The following is a 25,708-nucleotide window of genomic DNA, read 5'->3' on the forward strand; positions in this document are numbered from 1 at the left end:
CCAGTCCCAAAGAAAAAAAAGAGACAGTAACAACATAGGAAACGGGAAAGATTTAGTAATTACTGAGTTCCAGGGCCCCACTGTGCAGCCAAACTATTTCTGGGACCCCAATCTCATAATCCCCTGTCTGCCAACAAAGCATTTTAAAACTCATTTCCTGAGAGCATCACATCAGCCATAAAACCACAAATGGAGCAGTAAATAGCCTAATAACACCAAAGAGTTTCTTTTTACGGCTGCCCTTTTCTCTTTAGCAGTGGACAGCCTAACTTGACTCTGCCTTCTGGGAAACGTTCAGCCAATTAAATCAAAAGGTAAATGAGCAGGTACAGCGGGACACGGTTGGTTTGTGTGAGAGGAGGGCGTGAAGCAAGTAGCCAATCAACAGTCAGATAAAGTGAATGATGTCTTAACTGATGAAGTGGGCTTGGTGATCAGATATAATGTGTCAGCTCATTGCGGTGTAAGGTGGCATTCATGCCGTTTAAGTGCGAGGTGTAAAAAAAAAAGCTAAATACACCACCGAGGAGTTAGTGGTACAAGGATTAGGCACGCACTGCTACTGCTGTCTCAATGAAACTATTAAACACCTGGACGAGCTGGCAATCATCTGCTTTATGTTTAATGAGCCTAGTTTTTATTCTAGCACTTAGATGTCTGAGCACTAAAGCTGAGCTCTCAATGTTGTCAGGGACACAGCAATGTTGATGGGAACCGGTTGGGCTCTTTACATGCATCCGCTCATGTATTTACTCATTTTCTTCTATATCTTTTGCTCTCTCTTCTATTCAGTTCCACCTGCGTCAAACTCTAGCAAGGTCCCTTCAATATTCACATATTGCAGCTCTATAAACCGAATAGTTAATGTACCTATTGATTGTCACGATAAAGATGAAAAAAAAAAAACACTGACTGCACTCCACTATAATGGTCAGTTAAACACTCCAATGGACACACACACACACACACACACACACACACACTAGAGCTGTCCTCGACTAAAGAAATTCTTAGTCGACTAACATTCGATTTTGTCAACTAATCGATTAGTTGATATAATTGACAGAGCTGTGCGCTTTGAGAGGTGGTTAAGACTAGAAAAGCACAATATAAATGTAGTTAATTAACCATCTGTAAAACTGAGTTTCTATTAATTAATTAATCCTGCAAAAGCACCACTTTAAATCTTGTGTTTACCATAAATGTGCTCAGAAGTTTCTTGGAAATAAGTAATTAAGCATGAATAAGCATAAAAAATGACTAATCGACTAAAGAAATCTTAGTCGACTAAGACCAAAACCACTGATTAGTCGACTAATCAACTAAGAGGTGGCAGCCCTAACACACACACACACACACACACACACACACACACACACACACAAAATGCTGGCTTCATCCACTCACACCTGCCAACATTCATAATCACATATGACACGTCACTAAGCCACAAACCCAATCATCACACACTGACACACTTTCAATCTTTTTACTTTTATTTGGCTTTATTACTACATTAATGATGCTCTTCAGGTCAGTTTAACATTTAGGAATATTTCAGTGTTTATTAAATAGGAATGCAGATTAAATGAGTTGATTTTAATTACAGCACAGCATGTTAGATTATGTATTATTTAATAGTTATTATTTATTTTTTACACAGACACACACTTTCATGGATAATTTACAGCTCTTTTGCATTTTCCTCTGATTTCTCTTATAATCTGTATTGTATTCATCATAAGGGGTTAGGTTGTCTTACTTCTTGGTATTTAAGAATGTATACCAAGTATGTTTGACAATGTGTCCACATTTAAAAAAAAAAATACCACTATTTGCCCATCTCATTTCGCACCACCGAGTGGAGTTATTAGCGATTTATATTATGCTGGATTTAAAATACTTAAAAACTCGGCTTTGCAAATGTTTTATGGAGGAAGGGAATGCATTTAACACATCTGTTCCACAGGGCACTTTTGAAATGCGTGCACACATTTCTTTCTCCTTTATCCTCCATTGAAAACAGTGGAAATATGTGTTTTTAAGAGAAGCACTTGTAATGCTAAAGTCCTTTTGGGGATGCTGAATAATTATTATATATTGTGTAAAAAAAAAAAGTTTAGTGCCCGAATGCTAGTTCAGCTCTGAGTCAGTTAATTGCTCTCCCTCCTACCTTGTGCAGCCTGTCGGACTTCTTTAAAAAGTTGCCAAATATCAAAGACCTTATAACTACAAAGGCTTACACCTGAACAACCCATGCTGTTCACATTTTTCAGCTTGATTTTCTAAGACCGTAGGCATGGAGTGACAGGGTTCACAGCAGGATTTCAAAGGCTCAACAAAGAAAACACCTTCGCACACAACTGTAATTAAGTCACACACATTTTGAGTGTAGACATGAGGCCGGGACACACAGGGCCGAAAATCAGCTGTTGGACAGTCTGGCGAGGTCAGTGACTCGAATCTGTTCGGGGTGTCCCGTGCCATCGTCCGTCCGAGGGGCTGTCGGCCTTCATTTTGGCCGACCTGAAATGTAAGGTCGGCGGCAGGGCAGTCGGGACTCACCCGGAAATGGGGAGCGGAATGAGGTGACTAGAGTCTCTCAAAATCTGACGAAAATCTTTTAAACTGACCTTTGTTGAGCTGAAATGAAGACAGATTCAGCAACTGCATGGCCTATAAAATGTTTTCAGAAACATGTTTCCGTGAACTATTTTAGTACAATATGAGATCGTATTCTGAACGGCCGCCATGACAGTCTGGCTTTGAATTTCCGGAGAAAACAAACCCATGTGACGCGTTCGTCCAATCAGCTGCCGGTTTTCATTTCTTGGGCAACAATACAGGAGTAGCGCCGCCTGCTGCTACGGAGACGTATTACGTTTCTCAAGTCGGTGTCGCCTCAGTGTGTTCCGAGGAAGTTTTTTGGACCCGGGGGACGCAACTGATCATTTCGACTGGCTTTTCTGCCGAGGGTCGGCCGTCTGGTTGGTGTGTACCGGCTTATACACACATGCAGGCAGATGTTACAAGGAATGTAGGCTACACATTGTATTGTACAAAACCACACACGCACATATTCTTAAACATGTGTAAGTCAAACACACTTTGAGGAAGCAGCAAGCGCCGGAGATCCATGTGTGTTCTCTAAACCAAAGCAGAACCAAAGATGATGTTTTAATTCAAAATGTATGTAATCAAGACGTATCCTGTTTCTCGTCACACACTTAACCAGTCGTAAGCCAGGATCGGACAGACCCAAAACCCTCCACAGAGTTGAGTTAGGACTGTTGCATATTATATTTCATTTCCTAAGAAGTTTAGGACCAAGTGGTTTGCACTGCTGTAGTTTATGTAGTTTATTTATATGGGCCAGATGTTGAAGCATGCAGGGGGTATAACTACAGGTTTGACGCACTCCTGGTCCTTATGAAAACATGGTTTTACTACACATTGATGCAGTCATAGATTGTACCATCAATACCGCTTTTGATTCCTTCATACAGCAGTCCTTCATGCCAAGTCAAAGGCTGTCTGTAAGTCGACAAAGCAGTGTTTTTCTTTATATTGCTATCTCCCTCGCTGTCTCTTTTATACACACACACACACACACACACACACACACACACACACACACACACACACACACACACACACACACACACACAATGCTGGGTCAGACTGAATAGGTTTAATCATTTATGAGTCTCCAGCACTGCTAATGCAAACTGCACACCAACTTAATACTTAAAGCCTCGTATTGATTGTGGAATTACAATGCTTGTGTTGAGGGACATTAGTCAGTGCTGCTGATTCCCTCCTATGATACTAGCTTTAATGCAGTGGTTGAATGAAGATATAGTGGAGGAAATGAGAGGATGCAGGAAAGGATTTGAAAGAGAGGAAAGAGCAAAATAGAATAAAATTCGACATCCAGTGACATTTCATATTCAGCGGGCTTAAAGTGAATTACAGAAACACAACCAATTGGTTATTTTGAACCTACAAGCAGGAGGCTGTTGGGCTATGCTGTAGTTTTTTGGATACATTGGTTCTAAGATCAAAGTTCAGTGCAGTTTTAGTATATTATTTATTTGATTATCAAATGTAATATTAAATGATTAAAAGTGAATTTAAAACTATACTAATAAGAATGTCTTTTCTACTGTCAAGTAACAAAAGGAACTAAAGCAAACCACAGATCAATTGAGATTTTTAGTTTTAGTCAAATGTAGACTATATGTTTTTTAAGATGTTCAGTTTATTAGTGTCATTGCTGCACAAGCTGGTGTTCAATTAATATATATTTAACACTCTAGGGGGTATTCAGGTAAAGTACACAAACACACACTGTGTACACACAGTATGTACAGTAGAAAAACACCACAATTGTGGTTGAAAGTCAACATAAGACTGAACTGGAGGAGAAGCTGCAGGTCTACACTGTGTGCCCTGAGACTCATATTTTTGTAGATTCAATTAATGTTATGTAACATTAAAATGTTGCACAGATACGTCAAGAGAAAACATGGTGCTAGGGCTGAAAAGATGAAAAGAGCCTTACTTCTAGGCCTGCATGTCTCCATCTGGCATTTGTGCCATATAATTTATGGTTTTCTAAATGATAGAAATTTGAAGAGAAGAGCTGTACATCTGCTAAAACAAAAAAACAAACATAATCTTAACCTATATGCAATGTCAGGACATCATTTTGAAACACTTTATTTTATATCAATTTTAACAATCATTGTTTTATTTCAATTTTTCTCAAGAAATGCTGTACTAATGCAAGAAACATCTACCTTAAGTAATCATTGCTGCTTATGATGAAAACCAAAAAGCACTTTTCATCAGGCATTCACAATGTATTGGATAACATTGATCAGATTATGGCAAAGTGATTAGCATATAAGGGTGCTTTAACATATTGCAATTGTCATTTTCCAGATCTCAGATTCTGTTCGTTCATATACAAATATCTAGTGCTTGAAATTTTCTCAAAGTGAAACTGTGCTGAGGACAAATGGAATTGTGTCACCCTACCTCAGAAAAAAATCGCATTATCTACTATATGAAACTTAATGATCTGTTGAGGTGGGTCTCCCTCATGGTCACTACTACTTTGAAATTAGTGTGCATCTTAGAAAAACATACCTACAGTATATGTATTACCTTGTTCACTCAGTGGAACAGACATGTGCAGAGATATGCACACATACATCAACAACACGAACACTTTGATTAGATGTAAGATTTAGATTGCATGCACCACTGCTGAAGCAACTTAATCACATTTGCAATGTTACACAAGTGGAACATGTTAAGTCCAATGCCAGTTATGACCATTTTTCAGCTAACATTTGGTCATCACTTTGACATCCAAGTTTTTATCGAAAAGATCTCCAAAGGGGTCAAATCATATGTGCCCAAATTATCTACTGTGTTAGTTAAGGAAAGCATTCTCAAAAAAACCTAAAAGTCAAGTCCTATTTTAGTATACTGTGTGTGAATGGTGGCAATGACTTAGATCATTTATTGACACTTAAGCCTTGTAATGTAACCTCATTACAGTGAAACACAGCAAATACGTTTTGGTTACCATGGTGATTTGCAAGCATTTGTCAATTTTAAAATACAACTTGCGTTAATGAGACACTGCATATTAGGGCTGTGTATTGGCAAGAATCTGGCGATACGGATCACAATACATGGGTCATGATTCAATATATTGCAATATATTTCGATGATAAGTATAATTTTACAAAAACTAATATTTAAAAAAAGACATGATGTTCATAAAAGTCAAAGAAGATTACTTTAGGTAAACAATTCAGTACACAGAAAATCAAACTGCCAGTTTGGGATTGTGGTTCACAGGTTCTTAGTGAGCTAATGTTTATATGCTAAAGTAGGCCAAAGTTCAGCCATAGCTACGTTGTTACTCCAGATTTCCACTGGATGCAGGACGTCTGCGGACCGGCTGCGCTGCGTGCCGGCTGCGTGCTCCGCCGTCCGTCAATACCCACCAGGTCCGGATTTGTTGCGGCACGGCTGCGGCCATGACTGACGGCTGTAGTCACAAGGACCCACAAGATCTTGTGAATTCACGTAGAATAGAACCACAAAACCAACAACAGTTAGTTTCCATCCAGAGGAGTAGAGGGGAAACAACTCTGTGCTGTGTTTTCAAGGTGTAGTGCAGGGAAATATGATCCGCCTTGAGCACGGTGTATTTTATTTAGAAAATTAACCGGATGTTTTATTTTGTTTCTGTGCTCGACTTCCTGTCCCATACTATCTGCCGTGTGCTGAATTGCTGCGGAGCTCTCTGGCGTCCGGCAAAAATAGAAGCTCTGCGTATCTGCTCCGGAGGGCTGCGGATCGCCGGAGCTGTGCCGGAGTCGGAACGCAGCCGTTCTGCAGTCAGTGGAAATACACACATTGACTTTAATGGAAACCTAAAGCTGTTCTGCAACCGGTGGAAATTGGGGATTAGCTTCTAGCAAAAAGTCAGTCACTGTTAGACACTGTTAGGCAAGGACACTAGTGGTGTGTCTCAGCATAGCAATCTAGCGGTAGGGGGTTTAAACACAACATAAACCACTTATATTTTTAAACATAAAAAAATATATATATATATCGCGATATTCAAGTGTATCGATTTTTCCTTACACCCCTACTGCATATGTAGGTCAAATGATGGATACTGATTGACTTTTTTTTTTACATACCAATATAATTATATGAGTTCGGTCTATGATAAAAATGAACTAACTTTACCATTACAGCAATATACAGAGACAAGACACACAGGGTTTTTAAATAAATGATGTGGTTGTGTGTATCCAGTCTGACTTTTAAACTTCTTGACATTTTTCCATCTCAGTGCACCTTCTCCAAGAAGGCCAGTTTTGCTAAGTATTCAAAGAGAGTATCCAAGTCCAAAAATTCATCACAAACATTCAACACAACATTTGTGTACAGGACATGTGTCTGTGTCTGTGTCTGTGTCTGTGTGTGTGTTGGTAATGGATGGAGAAAGTCAAAAGGACAGAAAGTAATAGTAAAAAGTAGTAAAAAGAGCATGTATACACTGAATGCGTTTGTACGTCTGTGCATGTCTACTTGTGTGTGCTCGGAGTTCCATAATGAAAACATGGCATGCCCCCAAAGATGTGATTTCTCTGGAGTTGACAGCCGTCTTTTACACTGATGCTGCTCTTCTAGAAAGGCTAAATAAAAATATTCCCTCAGTAACTGTACAGAATTTATCATCATCACCTTTATTTAACACCGGTAGGTTGACTGTGAGTGTTTTGAGGGCTTGGAGCCAGAGTTAAGAAGGTTTTGGCAAACTATATCAGTGACACAAAACATAAAACTGGACCTAATACCCAACAGTTGTAAATATGTTTGATGATGATATTGTTGTCACATTAACACACAAATGATGAGGTACTACTGTATATCCACTAATAAATATATCTAATCATGATCTTTTGTTTGATATATACTTTAGACAGGAGCTCATGTTGCTTTAATCCCCTGACTTGCTCTCATTTTGGCATATTTTAAAACTGGCTCATTCATTCATAAGTGAGAAATAGTTCCATGGGTGACAAAACTACAAACTGGATTTTATATAGCTTTGGTTGCTGAGTGTCTCAGTGAAGTGCATCTTAGCAGTAGTTGCATTGGATTTATGCAGCTCCCATCTGCTATAGCCTTTAGGTCACAAAAGTGATTTTTTTTCTTACGATATGAGCAGCATCAGACTGGTTCACATTCACATTTGTGATCTTAAATTAACCAATCCATTAAAAAATGTTTCAAATTCTAAAATGAAACCTTATATGTAGGATTTGAAAATGTGCGTGTTTAGCGAATCCTACGGGTAGTACAAAAAAAAAAAAAAAAAAGGATACTGTGGCAGACAACCACCACTGACACTGAGAATAAATAGGCTGAAGCACCAGAAAGGCCGCACTCCTTTTTACTGTGATCAGAGTATCAGAATAACATAGGAATATACTATTACAACATAAAAAGCCACTTGACTTTTTTCTATATTAACAATGGATAACATGACTACTTGTATGGAAAAAGAGGTGCTCATATTGATAAACCCACAGACAATTATCACCCGACGCTTCAGTTTCTCTCAGCTTTCCAGAACATTTTAACATCATTTAGCTCATTGTTTTGGTTTCGCAACCAGCAACTTTGCTCTTTTGGTTCACTCTCACCGATCTCACGGCGTTGTTTATTGCTGCAGCAGGCAGTTGTTTTCAGCAGACAATGGTCTAAAAACCCATACACTACCTGCCCATCACCAAACAGTAGACAGAGTTAGCGACTAGCTGGTGAACATAGCGGAGCATTTAGCAGCTAAAGAGCCATATATTTCCCTTGGGAGTTGGTGGAGACAAATTCTAACAAAAATGTATATTAGACAGGCAACTAATTGTATCAAGTTTGGCATTTTGACCTGCTAGTATGCCAGGGTTGTTTTTACTTGGTTCTGCTGCCCCCCAGTGGCCAAGAAATCAGAAAGCCCAGGTTGATATGATATCATGATGCTCCTTCCATCAGAATTGTAATAGGTCAGGTTTATAATTGAGAATGTTATAAAATAGCTTATCCATCATAACAGGCACACACCAAGATAGATTATTATGTTATATTGAAAGGTTTAGGTCATTGTCTCTACTTACTTTTGTATTGCAGCTTCAGAATTAGACAATTTACTCACTACTGGACACAATGGCTACGTTCACACCGCAAGTCTTAATGCTTAATTCGGATTTTTTGCTCAGATCCAATTTTTTGGTTGGCTGTTCACATTACCTTTTAAAATGTGGCCTATATCAGATTCCAGTGTGAAGTGTTTGCAGTTTCGAACTGACCCGCATGCGCAAAAGAACAATGACATCAGATGCAGCCCGCTGTTGCATTAAAGTTAGGGAGGTTATGGAGGAAGTAAGCAAAAGTAAGCTGCTGAGGAGGAGACGGTTACGGTATGATCCTTCTAGTTTTGATTGAATTGAAGTATCTCCCCATACACTAACACCTCCCTCTCCCTCCATTGACTTGCTCCATCACTGTTCTCTATTTTGTAGGCCTAGTCAAGTTTTTAATGTCGATGTAGATTGACATAAAAGTCGTATCAAATCCGCCTTGGTTGTCCATACTGTGGCCGCATTGAAAAAGAAAAAAAAAATCAATTCTGATTCAGGACCAGATATGGAAGTGGTCTAAATCTGATTTGAAAAACATATTTGAGTGTTCACACTACTTCTGAAGTAGTCTGACTTGGTCACTTGACCACTTTTGCCTGCAGTTTGAACGTAGCCATTGACTGCACTTACTTGCCAAATGCATTTCTGACTTGTTGCCGTGTGTAGCCTCGGTCCTGAAGTCGACCCAAAGGTGGCTCTGTTTTGCTCTTACTGTAAGTGTAAACTAAACTAATAATAAAAGCACTGCCTGCTCCTTACGGTCCATACAGTGAAATACTAGAGCAATGAAGAACAAAGAACCATTATCCCACATTGTTCATCTTACACTCACCACCATCGTCACTCATCCACCAAAATCACACACACTTAAATTTTTACACATTTAGGCACACACAATATATTGGATCATATATAGCACATGCACAAAGCTGCACCTCTCAGCTCTCTGAATGCAACACCTTTTACGGTTACTGACATCTTCTAACATCCAAGCATTAACTGCCCTCTTCATCATTCACACATACAATGCTAAGACCTCCTTCTGTTTGCCCATCGTCACTCAGGTATAAGAAGAAGTCAGTCAGTACCACACAGATGACGCTTATAAAAATATAAAAAATAGGGATGCACGAACCCAGATTTTTGGGGTTCTGCCGAATATCGAACCCACTGGTTAAGATTCTGCCGAACCCCGAACCGAACCCTACTCCCATTCTTAACACAGTAAACACATTAATGAAGTAAACAACATCCACAGCAGTGCATTTTTCCATTGTATTTTAACTGTAAAAAATAAAAAAGAATAGGCAACATTATGCCTGGCACACAAGTGGGAAAAACTATTTTTGACAAGGCCTATGTTTACCCTATCTCAAGATCCAACCAATATCCAAAATATTAGCCTTTTAGATTTATAATCCCATAAAGTAGGCTACCCCCACGCTCTATTCACATCGTAGGAAAGTACATCGCTATCGCCAGATGAGTAACAATTTTGTTTTGCAAACTTTTGCTAACCAGTGTATGATGAAGGCATGTTGGGTGGGTGGAATTAGAAAGCTACCGTTAGCTAACGAGCAGCAGCCGGCCGTTCAGTCACTCCGCTCCCGCTGTAGGAAGACTCATTTACCGAGAAAACAGCTGACAGCCTGGGAGAGGCACGGTCTGGTTAACACAAGTTTTTAGCTGTGATTGTCCTTCCTTTGCCATACCTGAAGTTGCTGTCTGGGGATTCCTTCATGCACAACTCGTATTCTTTCGGATGTTTCATACGCAAATGTCTTAACAGCGGCAATGTTGTGTGTTGTGTTGTTTAGGGTCCTCGCCACCACGAGACCAATCGGCATTGCAAATTGAACAAGTAGCATGACTTGAATCGCCTTCTTTTGACTGAAAGTACTGCCAAACAACACTTTTTCTGCTCACAAGTTCCATTTTCACTTTCTCACAGCTTACTGCCGTTGCTAGGTTGCTACTGCATTCCGTCTAGCTACAACTCCGTCATTACGTCGACCACGTAACTCTACAAACAGTAGTGAAGTAACAAGATAGTTCAGTCCAAGATGGCGGAGTGGCGGAGCTGCAGCTCTGTCATGGGTGCGTTTGTTTGCAATGGAATGTTCTATTGAGTTTCGCCTCGTTACTTCTATACTCTTTGGCAAGAGCAGAAACTCAACACAACTTTCGGCTTTTTTTTCTCGAGTATCGCCTCTCGTTACTTCTCTTTGGTACCGTTCGGTTCGGTCGAAAAAAAATTCTAACGTTCGGCAGTACCCGAACTCCGTCAAAAAGCCCAAAGTTCGGCCGAATTCCGAACCGAACTCTGGGTTTGGTGCATCCCTAATAAAAAATGACAGAATATAGGTCGACTGGAACTGAAAGAATGGACTGGAATGCAGACAGATATTTGGGTGGACAGCGAGCCAGACTGTGTGGGTATGAAAAATAAAAATATAGCATTCTCTATGGTTCATCCGCAAAAGTCTTGAGTGAACTTCAATACAACCAAAACTCTGCTGCCCGCCTCCTCACCCACACCCACTCCCGTGACCACGTTACACCTGTCCTCCAGAATCTCCACTGGCTCCCTGTTCCCCAACGCATCCAGTTTAAAGTCCTCCTCCTTACTCACAAAGCCCTCCAGAACCAGGCTGCTTCCTACCTCACAGACCTGCTTTTAGTTACTGTTCCACTTGCTTTTAACATGCTTGTTTTATGTGTTGGTTTTATTCCTTTATCTGTTTTGTGCTGATTTTACTGTAAAGTGTCTTTGAGTACATGCAAAGCACTAAATAAATTAAATGTATTATTATTATTATTATTATTATTAAAAACAAGAGACATACAGACGTATTGCGAGACTGCTACTGTAATGTTCGGACTGTGTGTGTGTGTGTGTGTGTGTGTGTGTGTGTGTGTGTGTGTGTGTGTGTGCGTGCATGTGGGCGTGCATGTGTCTAGTGGCAGCAAAACAGAACATATGTAATCAGTCGGTTTGCCTTGAAGTCAAAAGAAGATGAGTTTATAGATTTTCTTTGACTGCACCATCTGTCTCCAAAATATAAGGAGCACATGTGCAAGCATGCATGCCCCCACACACACACACACACACACAAACACACACACACACACACACACACACTAGAAAATACATTTGTAGAAAGTGCTTTGGTTCAAGAGAAAAGTCCTAAATTCATCCAAAAAAACATATGGTACACATTCATTCTTCTGAGTAATTGCTCAACCACTCAACTGAAGACTCACTGACATCTGCTTGAGTGTGACAGTTGTCAGAATGTTTTGGCCATAAACAAAGACCATCTAAGCAGCTGGTTACTTCAATAACATCATAGAAAATTCAATATAGTTTGTTACTACTGGTGTAGGTCGGTCAGCTAGTCGATCTGTCCACCACTCTGGTCCAGTCTGAAATATCTAGAGCTGCAAAGGTTAATCGGTTAATTGATTAGTTGTCAACTATTTCGATAATCGATTTGATCGTTTTGAGTCATTTTCTATGAAAAAGAAGATTACAATTTCCTGACATTTGATAGACCAAATAACCAATCAATTAATCAAGAAAATAATCGACGGATTAATCGACAATGAAAATAATCGTTAGTTGAGAAATATCTTAACAAATGTTGGATTGATTGCAATGACATTTTAGACATTCACGCTCCTCAGAGGATGAATCTTCATCAGTTTGGTGATCTCTGGATTTTTCTTTCAGCGCCGCAATGAGGTTGACGTTTGTGGTTTTTAGTGAAATGTCTAAACAACTATTGGATGCATTCCTATGAATTTTGGCTCAGACATTCATGTTCCACTCAGGATGAATTATAATAACTTTGGTGATCCCCTGACTTTTTGTCGAACTTGATCATCAGGTCAACATTTCCATTTTTCTGTTTATAACCAAATACCTGCAAAACAAATGATATTCCCATCAGCCTCAGTACTTTGTGTTCAGTGTTGGCAAATTAGCGAAAGTTAACATGCTTACAAACCAAAATAAGATGGGGAACGTGGTAAACTTTATACCTGCTAAACATCATGTTTGTTCATTCATTGTCATTGTGAGCATGCTTGCCATGCTAACATTAGCATTTGGCTCAAAACACTGCTTGGGCAGAATAGATAAGTGGTGTAGCCAGACCATCCTCCAGCACAGACTGTTGAGATAGCTCTGGCAATGGGAGACTAGCTAGTCACTGATCAATGGGACGATTAGAAATGCTAAACATTTCTCGTGCGGCATTCCCGGCCTACCGATATTGGGCAGTTTATAATAAAAGTTAATTAAAATAAAACTCCTTATAAACATGTTTTAATTTAGGAGAAGCATTCTTGTAATATCAAAACATTCAAAAGATGCTAGCTCTGTGTTAAAGAGATTTATTGGATGAAAGACATTTATCGCCTGAGCGTTTTGATCCAGATACGTTGTGTATCTTGAAGGCAGGGCCTCAGCTGCATTCTGCGGAGCGCTGGATCACTGTCATTGCTCTGGCTGCTTAGACAGCAGATAGTATCTGGGCTCACGCACCTCTCTCTGAGGTATTTGAGACGTTCTGACCTTTTGGTGGCCACTTAAAACTTTTAGACAAGGAGCTTATTGACTGTCAGCAATGATTTATGTTAGTAAAGACAGAGAGGGAGGAGGGAGGGACTGAGAAAAGAAAATGGAGAGGAACAAACATTAAATAAACTGTTGACACCGCTGTATTTTTTATAATAAAAAATCCTTAAAGGGGTGATAGAATGATTATATAGGGTATTTCACACTGTTCACACACTGTTCACACACTGTTCACACACTGTTCACACACGGCTTTGTGTTGCAGTTACCCGGTAACTAGCCCACCAACTACCGTGAGCTCAACGACCGGCAGCATGGTGCTCTGTACCCAGCAAACGTAATCTTTTCTGGGGTAAGTGAACCACTAAGTACCACTTACCTGGAGCACCACGACCGCCGGCAGCCCACGATGAAATGTGAAAAGTGTCACCATTCCCTGTACAGCTTAGAACACTGCATTTACCACCGTGGTTCATTTTCAATATCCTTGAAAAACTTCCAACTTTCTTCTTTGTAATTCCAGCTCGCAGCTAACATATGTGAGATCTGCGCAACCTACTTTCAGAACACCAGCTTGTCTCAGACCAGTAGTCTGTATGTAAATTTTGGAGCGTGACAAAGGTACAGACCAGAGCCAATTAAGGTACAGCCACCGAGTTGACGTCAACTATGAGCTTCGTTGTGATTTGCCCGTTTTCAGCTGCAGTTTCAAATTGTAAGATTTGCATAGTCAAGAGGTGTGAATGGGGCTTTGAGGTTCTCTGTATTTCACCCACCGAACTGTCGTTATTCAACTATGACAAGGTAAACTCAGTTTTGCATTCTATCACCCCTTTAAAAGGAAAAGAAAAAAGGGAAGCTGCATGTGCTACTTTGCACGTGTTATTTAGCTTGGCTTGAACCATAGGAAAGGAATGTTTATGTGTATGGCATCTTTCAACAACAAGGAAATTCAAAGTGTGTTACATACATCGGACAGGAAGCCATTAAGAAAATATATTTTTAAAAAACAATATAAAAAACAGGATTTTAAAAAGAGTACAACTAAATAAAATAACAGTAAAAATGACAGACTACAGTCCAGCTACAATGCATTACAAAATAGGAATAGTCCCAAGTTTAACTTAAAGTGCTCATATTATGCTCATTTTCAAGTTCATTATTGTATTTAGAGGTTGTACCAGAATAGGTTTAATTTTCAGAAAACACCATATATTTGTTGTACTGCACATTGCTGCAGCTCCTCTTTTCACCCTGTGTGTTGAGCTCTCTGTTTTAGCTACAGAGTGAGGCATCTCACATCAGCGCAGTAAGCACTGCTAGCTAGTCAGAAGCAGAGTATAAGGGCGTGCCATGCAAGCAGCTAGGCGAGCATTATAACGTTCGTCACAGAAGTAAAGGCTGGACTACAGTAGAGCGGTTTGGAGCAGTTTTCTGTTGGAGACGGGATGTCCCTTTGGGGTGGACTTTGGGCTTTTTCACTTTGTAAACCTATAACGTGCACAAAAAGATATATAACAAAATAAAGGAAAGGGGAAAGGCCAAAAAGCATAATATGAGCACTTTAAAATCCTGGGGAAATCCGAAAAGTCAGTTTTTTATTTAAAAGGACTGAGAGTTCAGGCAGATCTCAAGTTTTCTGGCAGTTTATTTTAGATATGTTGTGCATAAAAACCAAATGCTACTTCTTCATGGTTTTGACTCTGGGGACAGTAAGCAGACCTGGAAAACATAAAACCAATTATTTAGGGCCAAGAAGATGTTACGCTGTTGAAAAACAACCTTTTCAAAGACTTAAAATGGGAAGTTTGATAATGGGTCTGTAATTGTTCATTAGTGATTTAGAGTCTATCATTCTATTTTTAAGAGTGGCTTAATAACTGCACTTTTAGGGGCCTGTGGGAAAAAGCCTGGGAGTAGTGTTGACTATTGTCTATAATGCAGTTAAAAACATAAAAAGCCTGTAGGTAGAACATCAGGGCAGCAGGAGGAATGTTTCAAAAAATGCCCAATTTCTTTTATAGCTGGTAGGATCAAACTGGGTCATGCTAATTGAAATGGTTTTAAGGGTTTTAAGAGGACGTAATGACTATTCTGACCCTATACCTGATTAGCAGGGACAGATTTTTATTTTCTGAATTTTTCTCAATGATGTCAGAAAAGGACTGCCTTGCATTTCTCTGTTTAAAAATGCACAAGGAATCAATATCAAATTCGATAAATTTGCGGAATAAGTTTTTAGTGGCTTAGTTAGAGTGCATCTTGTTCATTGTACTTCTTATCAAAACAGGAAAATGAATATGAAGCCTGAAGGAGGGCCTGCCTCCAAGGGCGTTTTCCCACCTATAGTTTGTTTGCTTTGGTCCGAATCAGTTGATGAGTTTGTAAACTTGGAGCGATTTCCCCTTGGTTTGGTTTGGTTTGGTTTCATACCTGGAAAAATCCAAGCGTACCAAAATGCGTCATTACAAATCACACAAGAACGTTCACTCCTCTTATTGGCCGGATGTGTCTGGGGTGGTAGCAAGAAAGTAAATACAGGAAGAAGGTCCTGTGTGGACTAGTGCATATTTCTTGCATCTCCATGGTCAAACCAGCTCATTTCATTTATAAAAAAAACAACTTACGTTACTACGTCTGCTCTGGTCACAGAGACGTCGCTCTGCTCTGCCGGTGTCGGTCTCCAACTATAGCGGCGGCTGGTTTGACCACGGAGATGCGAGTGACGGACAGCGAGCTTGACTGCAGTCTATTTCTGTGAGAGAAACACTGCAAGCTGCTACAGTTTGCATGTTCTGATTGCTAAGCACACCTAACTCATTATAAGCTCAGACTTGCGGAGTGCCTATATATAGTTGGTGCAGTTCGAGTTCCGATCACGTTCTCACCACAAACTGCTCCAGAGTTCGTTTGAAAGCGTGCCGAGACCACCTCATCAAGCACATCTTGGTACGCTTGTTTCAGTGTTTGCTCTATGTTGATTTGACCGTGGCGGCCCCCCACGGCAACATTTCTGTCCCCCACGGTATCAAAAGTAGGGCTGCATTGTTAGAGTGCATGTCGGAGAATAGCGCGGTCACTCGGTAGAAAAAGGGAGAAAGGAAAAGAGACGCTGTCCGGATGATAAGCCAGTTGAGATTGTGTGTGTACGTCCTTGAGCACTGTAAGTCGTATAACTTATGTTGGCAGTTCATTTAAGCCTGGTCTTGTAAATTTAAGTTAAGTTAACTGGTGATTTTCGTTGTTTGTTCTTCACCTGCGAGCTAAATTTCACATGGCTGTTGATTCGATATAATAGCGATTGCTCAACGCCCTTGCTCACGTTTGTATTTTAGGTGCATTATTTACATGTGTGGGGGAGTGGGGGAGGTGTTTCGGACCTGCCCCCACTGCTAAAAAAAACATCCTAAAGGAAACACTGCGTTTGGTCCGCTTTTGGAGTGCACCTGAGTGCGATTGCCGCATTCTCGCCCGCCCAAACGAATAGCACCAGCCGGGCAAACAAACTCTTATTGCAGAAATCTGCAACAGGGGGTCCGTGACCCCTAGGGGGTCCTCAGAGTTACTGCAGGGGGGCCGCCAAAATATCTTTAAAAAAAAATTTAAAGATTATTTTTTCAAACATGAAATATGTTTGAAAATATACATCAACATGAATCTAACATATTACGTAATAGCAATGATAAATTGTTTGTGAGAAAAAAAATACATGTGTATATGTACATATTGGATTTAAGCTTACAATAGGTAAGGTAGCCACTATGGTAGCCATACAGTTAGGCTCAAAGATTCACTGTGCCTTCCGCATGTATTTTTAACGTTAAAACATGATGTATTAATAATATCCATTTATTTTCATCCATTCGGCCCAGTTTAATATGCAACTCAACTGTTTACAATATATGCAGTAGGGGGTCCCTACTCGGTCTCTCTTTGAGCTAAGGGGTCACTGGCCTAAAAAACGTTGAAGACCCCTGTCTTATTGCGATTCAACAGAACTAAACGAGAGGTGTGAAAGCGCCCTTAGTGTTGATTTGGGGGGGCACTGTAAAAGGCAGTAGGCCCAAAAGGAGAATGAAGAGGCATAATGGGAGTAGTAGGAGTGGGGCAAGGACCCTGTCTGTCCTGTTTAATCAGTCTGAACCTTCTGTTCCCCAGCACCATGTGACCACAGAGTGTTTTCTTTTCATCATTCATTTAGAAAAGCGTAGAAGAGTGTTTAAACTAGTGGTGTGGAGTTTACTCATGCCATCGACCATGTAGCAGTTGCAATGACAAACCTCAGGCCATAAAATATGTACAGAAACTGAAAATGACTTTGGTCTCTTCCTCTTACACTATTTCTCTTGCTTTCTGTCTCTGACTTTCTCGTCCTCTGTCCATGTTTTTATGTGATTCAGTAAGACGTTCAATGAAGAAAAACCTTTTTTCTATGTCTCAAATGTTGTTACTGTTTTAGTTTAGTTTATTTAGCAGGACAATGTGCAGTTACATTAAAAAGATGGCTGCACCAGATTTAGCATTATGCTACTTTCCATCTGTAGTAGTTGCAACACACTGTACGTCAGGGCTTTTTCTTAGATGTCTTCCCATAGCTCCAGAATGTAAAAGGCTTTGATTTCAAAATCAGAAATTCAGCAGTGACTATTTGTTGTTTTATTCATAATTATGTTCTAGAAACTAAACTTTGCATACAGTGTTTCTTTCCTATTACTAACCTATTTTTAAATATCCTTACTTTCTACTGCTGTCATGGTCTCTGTCTATGTAGTCTTGCATTGCTGTGGAGTAAGGTCTGGCTACACCACACATATTCTGGGATAGGAGGAAGAAAAAAAAAAAAAAAAAATTGTTTGTATTTCTTTAAACCAATCACAACCGTCTTAGGGGATGCTTCGCTCCAAACACAGCGACGCTGACTCTGCAAAATGGTCTCGGAAAGGAACTTGTTTTGGTGGAATACTTGCACCCTGCTAAAGAACACGCCACATACAATATTAAATGACGTTAACTGTTCACAAAAGACAGTAAGGTGAGCTACTTAAATTAGCTGGATACATGGTTAAATTAAGGCTGTCCCAAACGATTTATTTTTTAAACGATTAATCTAGCAATTACTTTTTCAATTAGTCGACTAATCTAACGATTCATTTTTCAATTAGCGATTATTTTCCCATTGCTCAATAACTAACAATTTACACAAAAAACAAATTTTAATAAGGTTCAAATCTCTATTTATTAAAATTGTTTAACACTGCACTGTTCAAATAAAAATGAATTTGTAGTGCAACCTGAAGCCAGATGTAGGCTATCAATCCAACCACAAGTCACTTTCAGGAGGAATACAAAAATAAAAACTTAAAAGTAAACAGAGCAAGTGTAAAAAGAGTAAGTAGTAAAACAGTAGTAGGTAAAATAATGAATAAGCTCTTGTTTAACATCCAAGCTCTTCTCCCTTTAATCTTACAGTAAAAGATAGCGCAGTTTTAGCAACATTTGAAATCAGATGTATCAAATAAATCCAACATAAGGCAAGTTGTAGAGTGTCTAATATAACCTCAGACTCAAGTCAGTGCAGGACATCTACCCAGAGCTACGGGAGAAGCTGGAGAGGCATATCTTTTCCCAACCAATTAGGCTAATAAAGTAATGATATAAAAAAAAAAAAAACACAAATGCTTGATCAAGGGTCCGGCCAAGGGATAGTGGCAAGAAATATCGTCCCGACCCGGCCCGTGGGTCAAGTTCGGGCTCGGGCAGAGAATCTAAACTGTACTTGGGAGGGAAAGGGAGCAGAGCAAAAGGTGAGCAGAACTTAGGGTGTTTTGCTGCTGTTATCGTGACTCAGGGAGGCATTTTACAAAGTCTACAGACTACCACGTTCTTGTTGGCATTAAGAGTAAAATACTCCTACACTTTAGAAGACCGCGTGCAAGCCTTTTTCTCAACGTGTTGTTGAACTCGTGAGGAATCCATACTTGCAGTTGCAAGGGTTAGGGTTAGTTGTTGCTGGAGGCAGCTATGGTTTTTTTCTACGCATGACACGTTGAGGTAGGTCGTCGCCTATGTTAAACATAATTTGTTCTTACCAGTGAATCGCCATTTGTAGTCCACAGCAAACCCACAAATCGGTCCCAGTTGGAGAGTAATATGCCCTAAACATATTATTTGTAAATCTTTACAATCATTCCCCGAAAGAACCAAGCAGGCCTGCCTTGTTGCATAATTCAAAGTTTCTTCAAAACTAGCTCGAAGTTTGTTGTTTCCCAAAGCAAACAGAGTTTGAGAACGGTATCACACAGAGAGCAGAAGGTAAGGGAAATTCGGTCGGTAGGGAAATTATCCTGGAAATGGCTACTTCTGCTCATCCAGGCTACGGTCTATGTGACTCCAGTGTAGGGATGTGCCCAATCGATACCAAGGATAAGTATCAGGGCCGATCCGGGCTTAGTGGATAACATAAAGAAGTTCAAAATCGGATACTTTCTTTACTGTATTTTGTATGTTATCTACCTTAGCCTGCTAGTATATCAAGCATTTCACTGCATGAAAATTAGTGATGAGAAACTGTCATTTCATTTCAGTGTGGTCTTGAATTTGGCACAGGTTGCCCCACCTTAACAGGTGAAAGAAATTAACAGGAGGGTCTGTACAGTCTGTACACTGTATGGTAATTTCTCTACTATCCAACAGTAAGTCGCATGGTTATGACACAATCGTTAGCCTATTTTTACAAAAACGTCTGCTACGGAGCCATAACGTGAGGTACAAGGTAATGGAGCCTTTTATATGTTGTTGTTTTTCTTTAGAAATAAACAATGGACAAATAGTCTTTAAACGCATCAGATGTAAAGTTATTCACTGTCAAAGTGGCGCCAAAATGAATGGGAGCTACGCATTCCAAGGAGAAGCTTACCCCCTTGTGTACACCCCACACAGTCCTGAGACGAGGTCTAATCACGCAACATAAACACCTGTGTAGGTGTACCAAGGCTGTGCAGGGCCTCTATTGGCATGACCATATTTGGTATATACACTGTAGTTAAAGTGTTGCCATAGTTTAGTAATTTACAAGGTTTATAATGGGGTGACATTATACTACAGTACACTATAATATATATATATATACACTACAACTACATAACTATACTGTGTAGACTATAATATAGAAGGTCGAATGATTGCAAATCAATTCATAAAAATAAAGAAGTATATATATATATATATATATATATATATAGTAATGTTTAGAATCAGTGTCTTCCCTCGTGTATCTGCTCACAGCTTCACCATGTCTCTCTTTTTGCCTGCTGCTCTCTCCCACCGTTTTTCTCTTGTCTGACTTACTTGATATTCCCCCCCCCATCTCTATTTCTCTTTACCTCTCTATCCAGTTCTCTTTGGCCTCCTTCTTTCCCTCTCCCTATTGAGACTGCTCTCCTCTTTTCTGTTCTCTCTGTTCTTCATAGTGAGTGTTCTACGCCTTGTCTAAACCTTCTCTGGAACTCCCTGCAGGATGGGTGGGGGGTGCACACACACACACACACACACACACACACACACACACACACACACACACACACACACACACCTCTCTACTCATCTAGGACTATAGCAAAACAGGCACAGACACTCACAAGCTCACACTTTCAGGAAGCAGCAAGTGAGCGACATGCATACACACAAACACACACTCGGCCCAGCAGTTGTCATGGCATTTGTATTAAATGGCTTAATGGAATTTCCTCTGCTGGTTAAAAAGGATTGAAATGCCACCGCAGGCATGATCACCAATCAATAAACCATTCTCAAAGCTGCCATTTTAGTGTGAGTGTGTGTGCATGTGCGTGTGTTCAGGCCAAACTGGTGAAATTTTGTTCTGCCTCTGCAGTTCCATTTAGTTTTTTCATTCATTCCATTTTGTTCCATAAATGCCGCTAAACCATGTTGATAAGATGAACTTTTTTGACCTTCAAGAAAAACTGCAGCAGTAAAGAGAACAATCTCAAATTCGGTATATTGAAGTGTCTATACGGTGTTCCTCTAGTGGGTTAAAGGAATTCTGTGGCTTTTCTGTAAAATTGGCAATTTACAGATTTGTGAATTTACATACATTGTAGGACAACTGTACCATTCATAGGTTGGTATTTATACAAGTACTGTTAAAGTAAGATATTTATTGACTTCCAAAGAATCCTTAAGATCTAAAGAAAACACCTGAATGTTTTAAAAACATCTGCTTACTTTTCCACCAGAGTACGTACCATCACCTTGCCCACTTTTGTTCTAATCAGTATCATAATAATAGGAGTAGCGTGCCCTGCCATTGTCATCACATAGAGACAAGATTAAATAAGTGTGAATTTGGGGATTCCAGAAAGATCAGTAATAATGTGTTGGAAATGTGCAGAGGGACGTGGATTAAGGTGTAAATCTGATTTATTTAAGATAAATTCACACTGCCTCACTGCCTTTGCAATGGCTTTCTGGCTTACATATTTGATCCTCTTAGTTTCACTTTCAAAAGTATTTCATTTTGGATTCTCCTCTGATCATTGCTACACTGGTATTCTCCTTAATTCTTTGCTGGCTGAGATCAGTGTGTAACTGAACTCCAACGTGGCAATGAACACCCTCATTTCCCCAGGGAGAGCTTTGGGTGCCCCAATAATGCTACATTCTCTTTTTTTGAGGCATGAATTATTCTGGCAGTGAATCAGATTGGACGTCTATGGTTTTGGAAGCCATGGGAGGTGATACGTGCAATGGAAGCCCAGGATAGATTTATTAGTTACGCCACCACAGCAGGGGTCTTCTGCAGCTGCTTTTGAAATACTTTTAATGGATGGTTCTTTTTCTCAATACTGTGCCCACTGTCTATAACTTGATGTGAGCCGTGGACAGTGGTAACCAGGACTGCTTAAAGTTTAAACTCTGTGTGCACATTCAGCTCCCATCTCTTTTGAGATCAAGTCACTCTGAACAATGCCAGAGTTTTATAGAAAAGGGTCTAGGCACCTCTCTGTCCTTGCAGCCAAATAATAATTTATAATTCCTCCAGCAGATCATGACTCTGCATATCAGGCAACTGAACTAAATTATTAGTTGATTAATTAAAAATGATGTTGAACTACTTTGATAATTAACTTAACTTTCCAGCCAAAGATGCCATACATTTTCTACAACTTAACATTTTTAGGATTGGGACTGTTGGTCAGGGAATATCGAAGACTAGATGGGTCATAATTCAATATAATATAACAAAATTGACATGGAAAAGAATTTGTATGTAAAAATTAAACAAATATAAAATGTAAATTGTGTATAAATATTCAGAATTCATTAAAATAGTTTTAAAATAAGATATATGAAAATTAAGTTGATTTCATTGCTTACATTTATTTCACTGTCTATTTATTAATTTACTTTGGTGAGATATATTTATATGTTTAATATTTAAGAGAAAATCAGGTGAGACAAGCCTGTTCGTAAGCTGAGTTCTGAAGTGCTGTTTGCTTAATTTAGGAAATGACAGCTCTAATTTCCAATCAAGTGACATTACAGGCACCAACAGGAATACGCACACATGTGCTTGTTACACCCATAGACTAAATACAGTCTATGGTTCCACCAGGTAAAGGGCGCAGCAGCATACTGACTCACCATCTGGCACTTCCTCATAACGGCACACACTCTCACGCAGTGTTGGCAGTATGGCAGACACAACAGCAACAGTAGCAGTAAACACAGGCACCATAACACCTGCAGAATCAAGCCTACTAAACAATGTGGCCCAATAACAACACGCCTGGCAGAAGCAGCTACATTCACACATCTACTCTGAAGGCTCAAACAACAAACAGCATCACTATACATACATCCAAACCAAAGACGCCCAATACAACTTGCTTAAATTGCTTACCTTTAATGTCTTCAATGATAATATTCCATAGTCCAATTATTCATCAGCCAGTTTTCTCTCAGGTGAATATTACCAAAGTTCAGTCTGTCACCATTGATGCCACGCCAGACGTCCAGTAGGCGACTTTACCAAGTGATGAAAAGTGCCTCTTCTTTAACGGTCCATTAAACCTCTGTATTTCCTCTACATCCGGTAAAGTTGGTGCCAGCAGGCTGTTTTGGTGCTAAATTAGCAGCTAACGCTACTTTACATTTCTCTACCTACTGCCTGAATGGGAAAACGTTGAGAACGGCGACTGAACTTAGCCTACTCTCTTTCTCTCAGTTATTTTGTGAAAATGTAGCCAAGTTTTGTCTTGTTACAGCTACTTGAGCACCATTAGAAGCAGCTAGCTAACGCTAGTAGCTTCCTCCGGGCTCCATTACTGACAGGAAATGATCATGGGCACGCCTGCTGAAGGTTTTTACCAAAATGTGACTATGGCAACTCAGAAACCGCTTGGCTACCACCATTTGATAAACAAGATCCAAACACAACAAATATTTTATTTAGTTGTCACATTATCCTGCAAAATTATGAGAATTATCCTTTGACTGGTATGAATTTATCCATTAATTAATTCATAAATGTAATAACTGTAAAATGTCACAAAATACTGTCCAAGCCCAAGTGATGTCATCTAATCACTTTTTTTATTCAGTGGTGGAAGAAGTTACCACACTGGGAAAATACTCTACTACAAGTTTTTTATTTTTTTTTATTTGTAAAAGTATGTAAGCAGTATCAGCAAAATGTATGACACATAACTCTAAAAAGTCAATTTGTCATATGCTCAGAAAAACAGCCCAGTTTTCAGCTTTGTGAGATGTATTTTCTAGCTAATTCAAGAGGGTTTCTAGTTTATTTAGTTTAAGAAGTAGGACAATTTTCTTAATCCATAAAGGAACACTTAATCCTTCAGTTTATCAGAACACTTCAAATTTAAACTCTCCAAATCTGGAGATACGTGGTTTTCACAGCTGTCAGACAAATGTAATGGAATACAAAATACAATATTTGCCTCTGAGATATAGTGGAGTAGAAGTAAAGTACTTTGAATTTGTACTTCAGTACAGCACTAGAGTTAATTACATTCCACCACTGTTATTATGTGACCGGCACTTACAGATATTAGTTAATTTTTTTCATGAGACAGGAAAAAAAGCAGAAAATGTTCACAATATTTTACATTTTTGCTAAAAAAACTATTCTATCAAATAGTTGCCAATTCATTTTCTGTCAGTCAGACTAATATTTTTTATTTTTGTTTATTAAAATGAATGACCATGTGCAGTGAAATCAGTGCAAAATGTATAAGTCAGACCTATTGACATAAGAAACCGTTTTTATTGTGTCAGAAAAATGAGATTTTGCTAAACAAGCCTTTGTTCCATTATTCAATTGAAATACTTGTTTTCTCTACTTTGCCATTTTTCTTTCAGCCAGTACTCTCTGGAACCAGAGACAACTACTGTACATCTTCCAACATGTTTTGCAGCCAGGCCTGGCTTTTTCTGTTCAGCTCAGTTCATTTTTAATTTCTGTGAGCCTGTTTATTGGCATTTAATTAGCCCTTACATAGTCAGCATCCCCACACTACATGTAAATCTGACATGGTGCTTATGCGGCTATCACTGGAGCAGAGCTGCAATTGCATCATTATACTGCAACTAGTTTTCTTCCCACTAAAGTGTCTAGATGTTGGTTCACTGTCAAAACTGCCAGATCCATGCAAAATGGCTCAGGTGCACAGTGATGGGTTTTGGATCCTCTCTGCCAGCAAAATTTGGCAGAATTTATGTCCTGGTTCCTTTTGCGTCATTTTAGAGGGATGTGGGGGATTTAACGTGTGAATCCTGTGTACAAAATCCAACAATAATATGGTCAAAAATGTACCTTTTGTGTGTGTGTGTGTGTGTGTGTGTGTGTGTGTGTGTGTGTGTGTGTGTGTGTGTGTGTGTGTGTGTGTGTGTGTGTGTCTGTCTGTCTGAGTAAGATCGCAGGAGCAAGAGGACCCGAGGAGGAAAGGAAAGAGAATCAAGCACTTGAGGGAAAGGGGAGAAAGAATCAGCTCTGCCTGACCCCTTTTTCAGCATCAACAACTGCACACACACACATTAAGTGTTACACAAATTTGAAATTTATGACTAAACGTTTTGGAAGAGTGATTCACATATTCTAGGCCTACTGATACTTCCCCTGCAGCAGTGCACACTTTAACACACAGCTCACCAAACCTATTTTACCCCATGGTGGAAAAAACAATCATGCCCAACAACTATTCAAACTCACCCTTTGCCAGTACCACAAACGTTGCCCTGCTCATCTCTTTTGTCGAGCCATCTGGTAGAGGTCCCAGAGTCACCACACCATCATCACCTATTCCCCTCCACTGAGGGTACTTTAGCATAAACTCAATCTATCATC

The 25,708-nt window shown here is 39.6% G+C and overlaps 1 long non-coding RNA gene across 4 annotated transcripts in view; it reads right to left on the reverse strand.

The window, feature by feature from the left end:
* LOC114548269 (uncharacterized) overlaps positions 1 to 23,687 on the reverse strand; it is a 96,802-nt gene extending 73,115 nt beyond the window's left edge. For all 4 annotated transcript variants that reach the window (XR_003691339.1, XR_003691340.1, XR_003691338.1 and 1 more), the window contains exon 1: positions 23,243 to 23,687. This is a non-coding gene — a long non-coding RNA (uncharacterized LOC114548269). The remainder of the gene's footprint in view (positions 1 to 23,242) is intronic.
* Between the last annotated feature and the right edge of the window lie 2,021 nt (positions 23,688 to 25,708).

This window comes from Perca flavescens, chromosome 21 (assembly GCF_004354835.1).
Source record: "Perca flavescens isolate YP-PL-M2 chromosome 21, PFLA_1.0, whole genome shotgun sequence".
Classification (NCBI taxonomy): Eukaryota; Metazoa; Chordata; class Actinopteri; order Perciformes; family Percidae; genus Perca; species Perca flavescens.